The following is an 8,465-nucleotide window of genomic DNA, read 5'->3' as shown; positions in this document are numbered from 1 at the left end:
TGTAACTAAGAAGTTTCTGGAAGTTTCACGTTGTAGTCGTGCAAAACAACGGCAAAGAAATGTACAAAAAAAGTGTGATGCACGTGCAAGGTTGCTTTTTTGCTAATTAGACCTGTTGCTGTTTTTCACCGTTCTCCGGCGTTGCCTTCTTCTCTTAGCATTACACGATTTTTTATTTTGTTTGAACAAACTAGAAAAATTATCAAGAGCTTCGCTTTTAGCCCTGGCTAAATCTAATTAGTATATACTAAAACAGTGGATAGTGTTTTTCGCGCGCTCTGATTGGCTACTCAATCAGTGAATATCCTGCACTATTCACTGATTCACCTCCAGTTCCTACGAGCGAGCGACGCCAAACTCGCGTAAGTTGCGAGCAAAATGCCTTCCCGGTTTGCTGCCGTAACAAACTAAGAAATTTCACAACTAATCAAGCAAGCTATTTCCGAAATACATGAAGAAGGTGATGAAGTTCGGTTTGGAAGTTTTAACAGGTAAAGCTTTGTCTTTTTGACTTGAATTTATCGATAAAACCGGTGAAAAAGTTTTTTGTTTACAAATGCAAATTACGCTTAAGTCTTGCTTTACTTTATTTAGTTGACTTGTTCATAAATAAGCTTAAAACTAAATTTAATAATCTTTTTTAAAGAATGATTTTAAATACAAAAAGAATTCACAATTCCTTTTGAAGAAACTTCCCCGCAAGAACTAAACAAACGCCTTTAAAAGTTTTATTTGTCGCCAAGAAAAAGCGACGACTGCGGCCGTTCGGTCATCGCGCGCCAAAATTGTAATCGTTGGCAACAGTAAATGAGTTAAAAATCACCATTTTTGTGCTCAATTATCTCACTGTTTTATGTACTAAAACAATTATTAACCTCAGTGTCGGTGGCTAGTAGTGGGTATATACCTCGCCGCCTCGCGGCGTCGGTAAATACCCACTACTAGCTCACCTCCACTTACCTACCCTTACTTACCCACCTCCACTTCGGTGAATAATGGTTATATATTCGAACTATTGAGAACAATGTGAGATGGCCTTAGCTACGTTACGTTATACCGTAATACAGTCGAACCTCCACTAACGGCCACTTTATTTTGTCCCGGTGGACACTGAGGCCATCTGACATTTAGGGCCTGTTTACATGGAGGACCATGGAGGTGGGGGACCCCGGGTAGGTGAGGTAACACGCTTGAGTAGGGTAACCCGCCTGTACATATAATCTCTTGTATGGTCACCCCACCTATCATGTAAACGTGATCAAATTGAAATGAGAGATTATATGGACAGGCGGGCTACCCCACCTAAGCAGGTTACCTCGCCCACCTGGGGTCCCCCACCTCCATGTAAACAGGCCCTTACTCTTATTTAAACCTCTCCACAACGACAACGGCCATTAACGGATGTACCCAACTGCCAAAATTATATTACCTCTCTATAACGGCCAGGTTGTTTCAGCGACTGATGAAAAAGTCTTGAATGGTCACTGAATTGATCAGTGTGGCACGTTTATGATCAATCCCGGTAATCGTATTTTGATTAATTTGTTTCATTTACACTGTTGAAGTAAGCATAAATTGTCTAGGGTACTGAATGTTGCGAAGTGACCTTGCTCGATTTGTCACGTTAGCATCTCGATTCAAGACATCATTCAAGCTTTTTATGTATTTCATCTCCATACATTATATGGTTGGATTACCTTGATGGATTACCATGGATTACCATGTAAGCATGAACGTTAACTTAGCCGAAGAAACATGTTTTATATTTTACCTAAACTTAAGATTGTCATATAACACCCCTACCTCCCCATAATGGCCCCCTCTCCACAACGGCCACTTTTTTCGGTCCCCAAGGTGGCCAGGCTACTCTGCTTGGTCAGTCCCTTGAGTTTTCCTTTTAACTATCATGTAAAATATCGGTGTCAAAATTAACCCGCGATCATGCATGATCCTTTTTTTTTTTATATCTGACGTTAAGCAAAGTTGATCGTGCGTGGTTTTTGCAGTAGATTTTAACTTTTTAACTTGGCAAAAAGAAATTATTTTATTTCAGAAAAACGACAGTTGTTTTTCCATTTACTATCCATTTTGAAAATATTCGCTACAAATTGTCTTTGACTTCAGGTAGCACAGTGTTTTTTTTTTTTTTTTTATCAGCGAGATAAAGAGCTCAAGGAATACTTTTCTTCCCAAACCGAACAGAATAGTGTTTGTTTTATCATGTATCCTGCGATTTTGTACCTCGTGACCTCTCTCCTCCTCAGAGACCCCCGCTGGATACAACTTAAAATAGCGCTTTCATTTTCAGTTCCCTCTCCCCAGCCTTCCTAAGACAAAAAGAGGCGGCCACTGCGAAGGAGAGAGAGACTCGTGACTAGTTTTATCCAATCAGGACCCTTTCAGCTGAGTGGATAGACTGCGAGCAGTCTCTCTCTTCCTTCAGTTTTGGTGAGGGGAGTGCACGCTCGCGTGAGCGTCACTCGCGTGGTCATTTGCGTGTCTCTCGTGTTTCACTCCACGGAATAAGAAAAAAGAGAGACTGCTTGTAGTCTACTGAGTCGGTGGTCGCTTTCAGTTTGCGGGGAAAACAATCCAGATACATTCCAGTTTTCTATCACATTCATGAGGCTTCAAATAGGTTTGAAACCTACTTGTTTAAATGCTGTACTTGGTGTGTCATTAAATCACTAAAAAGCCTTGCCTCACCCATGACAACTCACTTTACCAGCAACAGTCTTTCTTAATGAAATTACTTATAAATCATACTTTACCCGCGACCCGCTAGTCCCGTAATACTGTGACTTTACATACCCATTCCATGCTGTGACTCAGACAATTACGCTGATCGATGTTTTTGTATGTTGACCTTCGTACAAAATATCTAAAACGAAAGTATAATTATACATCGGGAAAGTGGATGCCCCAACCTGTCTTCCAAGAGAGTGGAAATGACTCTCGAATGTTAAGGGCAGGGATGTTCGTCGAAAAACTCCAATGAAACTCCTAAAAAAGAACACTGTGATCGTGATTTAGGCTTAATATTGGACCTCAAAAGTAGACAATCAGTGGACCATGCCCCAACTGAGAGTATGATAGTGCCTTAAGGGATACCTTTATGGTTACCCCCTCAGTGAGACCAAAATCTGCAATTTCTACCCTAAGCGAGAAGAACAGAGCATCCCCCTCGTCACTCCTCTGGGAGTCACCGCAGGCAATGGACACATTACTCTCACAATTCATGAGTCCTGCTTTTCACATTACGTAACTTGCGCTTTATGTTGTTGATATTCGGTTATGGCGGTCACAAACGTTCACACTGACTAATGCCGGTGAATGAAATAATCACTGATAATAATCCTTACTCGACGTATTTTTCAGTGATTTATACACGAAACGATACTTCCTTTTGCGGGTCACAAAGACTATGCTGAGTTTGAACTCTATCGGATTAAAAACGGCCAAGATATAGTTTAGATTTTAAGAATTTATTTGATTACTGCACCTAGCAGCAGAACTACTTTTCTTTTATTCATAGTGACGCTCCAAAAAGCAATTTTTTGTGTTGATTTTATAAACTATATTCCCTCCCAAAACTCCTTTCATTAATCCACAGATTAAAATGATCAAAATCATTAAAAAATAACAGTTTATCTGAGTCACCTGTCACTTTCTAATTATTTTTTTTGTAACACGACTATAATTATTGACAGTAACAATGTTAAGTGTAATCATTCCTGTATTCACTAGCTAGAAATGTAAACGAACTCACCTTTATTTTAAGCGAAACCAATACCTACACCCAGAGAGAAAGGCACAATAACTACTAAAAATTCTACATCTGAAGACTAAATTTTTGGCTCTTGACCCCATTATGTTTTTAAAATACTCATTTTACTGTCTTACCTGCTGGCGTTTTGTCAATTCTCTTCATTCTACACATTCTCTCACGTCAACACAAATGAAGCAGTTAAAGGGCTCACGGATGAGTAAGATCTCGTGATCTGAAATTCAATCTATGTTTGGCACAAATAGCTGAAAACACGAGAAGTAACAGAAAGTTTGATTTAAAATAGTCATTTTTGATTTGGAAAAAGCATGTCTGCAATTATATCAGTAGTATTAAAAGGTACAATTAGCTTGATGGTGAAAAAAGGAAGAGATGTAGCGGCGGAGAAGTTGAAAAACGGCGACGTAACTGATCAGAAACTTCGTGGCCTGATTGTAAGTGAATTGAACGATATCAAGGGCAAGTTGGATGCATTATCACAAAAAGATCTTAAGGCAGCTGTAGACTTTTTGGAACAGGACTCGAGAATTTAAATGGTGCAGTCGTTGCAATGCGCAGTGCTAATGTTAGTGTAGAAGCGGGTGAAGTATCTGAAAGTAATGAACAAGAGGACTCTCACGAACTAGCTTTGCTTTCAGATACTGACCCTGGGAAGACAATTGCCGTCGCCGCTGGAATGAGAAACATGCAACTGACTGAGTTGGATGAAACAACGAAAAGACTGCTTTCAGACGCACAAGAGAAATTCAGACTGGCTGTTGAATACACAACACACGCCTTCAACAATGAAGTCCTCAGCACCTTTGATCGAGTCACAGCTATTCGATATCGTGTCATGGCGGCAATGTTAAAGTCAGCAACTGAGACAACAAGAACCACGGGCGACTTGAAAAGCGCTTTAATGAGTGCATTACCAGAGTGTGAACGTTGCCTGGGGATTCTTAATTCGTTACCTGCTGTTCAGAACAGCTTTAAAGTGGAGCTCATTAAAGGTCTCCTAAACATCAGAGGTCAATTTGGAAAAGATGAAAGGATGCAGATAATTTCCACTGTGTGTCAGGTAAATCGCGCCATCTACGATGCTATGCGAACGGTTGGTAAAGACGTACATGTCTTGGTGTGGCCATATGTTGACATCGGAGAAGATCAAGTTGACCCTCTGCGCGATGTAAGAGTGTTACAAATGTTGGAGAAATCAGAGAAAGTTGACATGGAGCAGTACCGCATTACACCGGGGTTGTCGTTTGATCTGAAATTAGGTCATTATGGGAATATCCTACGAACGAACACCCTGGGACAGTTTCTGATTGCACGTATGTGGGAGACAACCGTACATGTTTACGATAAAAATGGTACGTTTCAGTTTAGTTTTAATCCCCAAACTGATGATGCTAACTGGACAAAGATTGAAATAACTGATTTCGTTACTGAAGACGTTAGCGAGAAGATCTATTTACTGATCGGACTGTACAATGAAGGATACACATTGGCGTTACTTGAAGTGCAGGTTTTAAACAAAACTGCTGACTTACAGTACAAGTTTCCTGTGAGATACGGGGAAAGACTGATAGTTAGCGGCAGCAAACTAGTAATATTGAGAGAATGGAAGGCTCATGTGTACAATCAGAATGGTGAGTTTGATCATAGTTTTGAGTTTTTCAAGAGTGGAGACGACAAGATGTTAGCTGATTGCACTGCTACTTACGACGGTCGCATCTTGATAAGGCACGGTAAAGGAAACTTCAGCGATTACTTCTGTGTTCATGTATTCACAATGGAGGGACAGGAGATTGCAAAATTCAGATCTGGAGTCGGATTAAACTTAAACAAAATGTACTTTTCACCTCGCTCTGCAGGTGAACATGTTGTCATCGCTGGTTGCAATTTTGAGGATGGGATCATGACAGTGGAGTTATACACTGTGGACGGAAAACTTGTGCGAAGGATTCTGTTGCGTGAGGAACCTAAACTTTATTTTAAAGCAATTACTGTGACCTTGGAGGGACACATTCCTGTGTGTTTTTATATTGATAATAGCAATAAAAAGGTAGTTGTCTTCAAAAATTAAAAGACGCGGCTTTTTGGCTTGACAAATATTGCGAGGAATTTCATACAAAACAACTGAGTTACAGCACTAACAAGCTTTTTCTTTTCAAAAAAATTATATCTCTATATATTTTATGAAATCTGTTTAAGCACAGGTTAACACTGTTAATTATTACTTTCGTAATCGTTAAAAAAACTTAATACTGTGTTTAAGTTTCGTCCCGGCAAAAAAGTACAAAACCAAAGACGTTTTAATCTCTAGAAGCCTTTAAAATTTCAAACGATATAATATTATTTTATTCATCCGCTGGAATTTTTGCTTAGAAAAGAATTAGAAAATGGCCCGTCTACCAAAATCAGTTGAGCAAATCAAGCATTTAAAGAGATTTTTTTCTTAGCCGACAAAATCCTTTTTTCCTTGACAACTACCCTTCGTTGGCTCATCCGATTTCGCGAACAGGAACAATTATTATTCCTGTAAGTGAGGTTAACTTTCTGGTTATACGAAAAATTTCGCGTGTCTCAGATGTAAACAAAGTCGCAAAATCGAAAAATTAGTGATTACCGGTAAAAAATTTCCAATTGTTTGCAAACGCCAAAGTCTATTTTTCGTATTTTTCATAGTGCAAACAGGGACCCAATACTCGCTCTTAGATGAAAAACTTAAGCGCTTAGGTTGTTCATTTAACTGCGACGATCACATCCGCTTTCATATCCGGATGAAGCCGGACGTCAACTTAAATGTGTTTTTTAAAAAACATACAGCTGTACCTAAATGTTGGTCAGATTAATTTGTATAATGAGTCACTTCCAGTAAGCTTGACTTTTTTTCTTGGGAAAACAAGAAAAATCGTGGATGAGACCGTCGTGACTACCTACGCCCTAAGGCTTAGCATTCTTAAACAACCATTTTCACGCCTAGCCGAGGTTGTTTACAAAAGGTGAAACATTTTGAGCTTGGAGGTATGATTTCCATGCTCTGCTATATTAACACCATGATCATTAGATATACTCAAGTTTTCTTGGGGAAAGATACCTCATAAAGTTACTTCAGCAGACTCCTGCTTGAAAGGACTGATTTTGAGCTACAACCGCTTTTATCATTCATCCAAAATATGCGCCCTTTTCTGATTGGCGCAAAGGCCAACTGGTGCTTACCATATTTGGATGATGCGAGCAATATACCATCGATTTGATGGTACATTTCTTTGAAAACGAGGTTGATCGATGGTACATTTGATTGGAAACGAGGCTGCATGGGAAATAGACCATCGATCAAACTCGCGTCCACGCGCGGCCGACTGGCTATTATTCACGAGTGAACTAAAAAATGGCGTTCACGGCTATCCGAAGATGAAGTAGCTGAATTGCTAACTAAAACTGCACGGGATAAATGCAAAAATACGCAGAATATATCGCTTGTGGATAACGTCCTCCTCGATCTGCATAATTCTTTACATCCTACTCAGCCTCATTCAATAATTGCTAAATATGTAACAACAGAACACTCCAAAATAGCTCTGGTGTGTTGTCTCGCCTTAGTTCGCTGGCAATTGAATAACGAAGTAATTTTCTGTTTCCCCCAGTTTGATTTTCTCTTTAATATTACATTTTCTATGTGATGTGTAATCAGTTCAATAAGTGTATTCTTTCTTACAAAACTAACGTTTGAGGTTTATAATACTAAACAAAGTTCATATACAAAGAACGGCTGCGCAGCTATACCTGTAGATGATAGAATGTGCTTAGTATAAGCAAAAAATCAGATCGGAGGTGAATAACGTGCATATAATATCTTGATATTTCGTGAAGAGATGATTTAATGTAAGACAAGAGCTCTTCGCTCGCATTTGAATTAGTGATGTAAAATTTACTTTAGAATCTTAATGATTCTTAGCAATGTTTTTTGTTAACAGCAGATAACAGCAAACCTGTAAAATTATAGGCAAATGTAGTGATTTTTGTAAAAAAGAAATTAATAATAATGACAATACAGAGTAACAGGAACTTTAACACGTTCATTCTAAGCCCCAATTTTTGTAATTACCCATTTTTGTGCAATTTCTCCTGTATTCATTATTTAGTTATGGTGATTTTTTTGTTGCAATCAAAGGAGTACTGTACCTTACCTTTCTTGTAAACAGTCCAATTCCTCCGTTTGAAGAGGCAACGAAGATTTAATTTCTCTGTTACTAGGATTGCCGTTGCCTACATACCTGCACGACATACCAGAAAATAACGAGAAGGACGTGAGTTGCACAGTACAGTGGAGTCCACACACGTCCAAGTTCTGTATTTTTGTTTTAGCCGTGAGCTACATTAAGAAACAATTGCGGTGCTGATGGCCCGGCTGCCTTTTTCTATACGAGTCAACCTCAGCCAGTAGATGCACCTTAGTTTCTTTCTTACGAAGTTAGCCTGAATGGTCTGAATATTCGCCGTCTCCTCGAGTCGCACTACCGTAAGGCGGGATGCTACTAAAAGAAGGAACGGGGAACGGGGAATAAGAAAATGAAAAATGAGAATAAAACCTAACTTAACTTTAGGGGCTTTAGAAGGACTCATAAAACGAAGGGGCTTATATCCGAGGGGCTTATAATCGAATTTTTTTTGTTTACAGGTAGACGAACCT

Source organism: Porites lutea, chromosome 3 (genome assembly GCF_958299795.1).
Source record: "Porites lutea chromosome 3, jaPorLute2.1, whole genome shotgun sequence".
Taxonomy (NCBI): Eukaryota; Metazoa; Cnidaria; class Anthozoa; order Scleractinia; family Poritidae; genus Porites; species Porites lutea.
The sequence above is the reverse complement of the archived record's forward strand: the minus strand, read 5'-3'. Positions refer to the sequence as shown.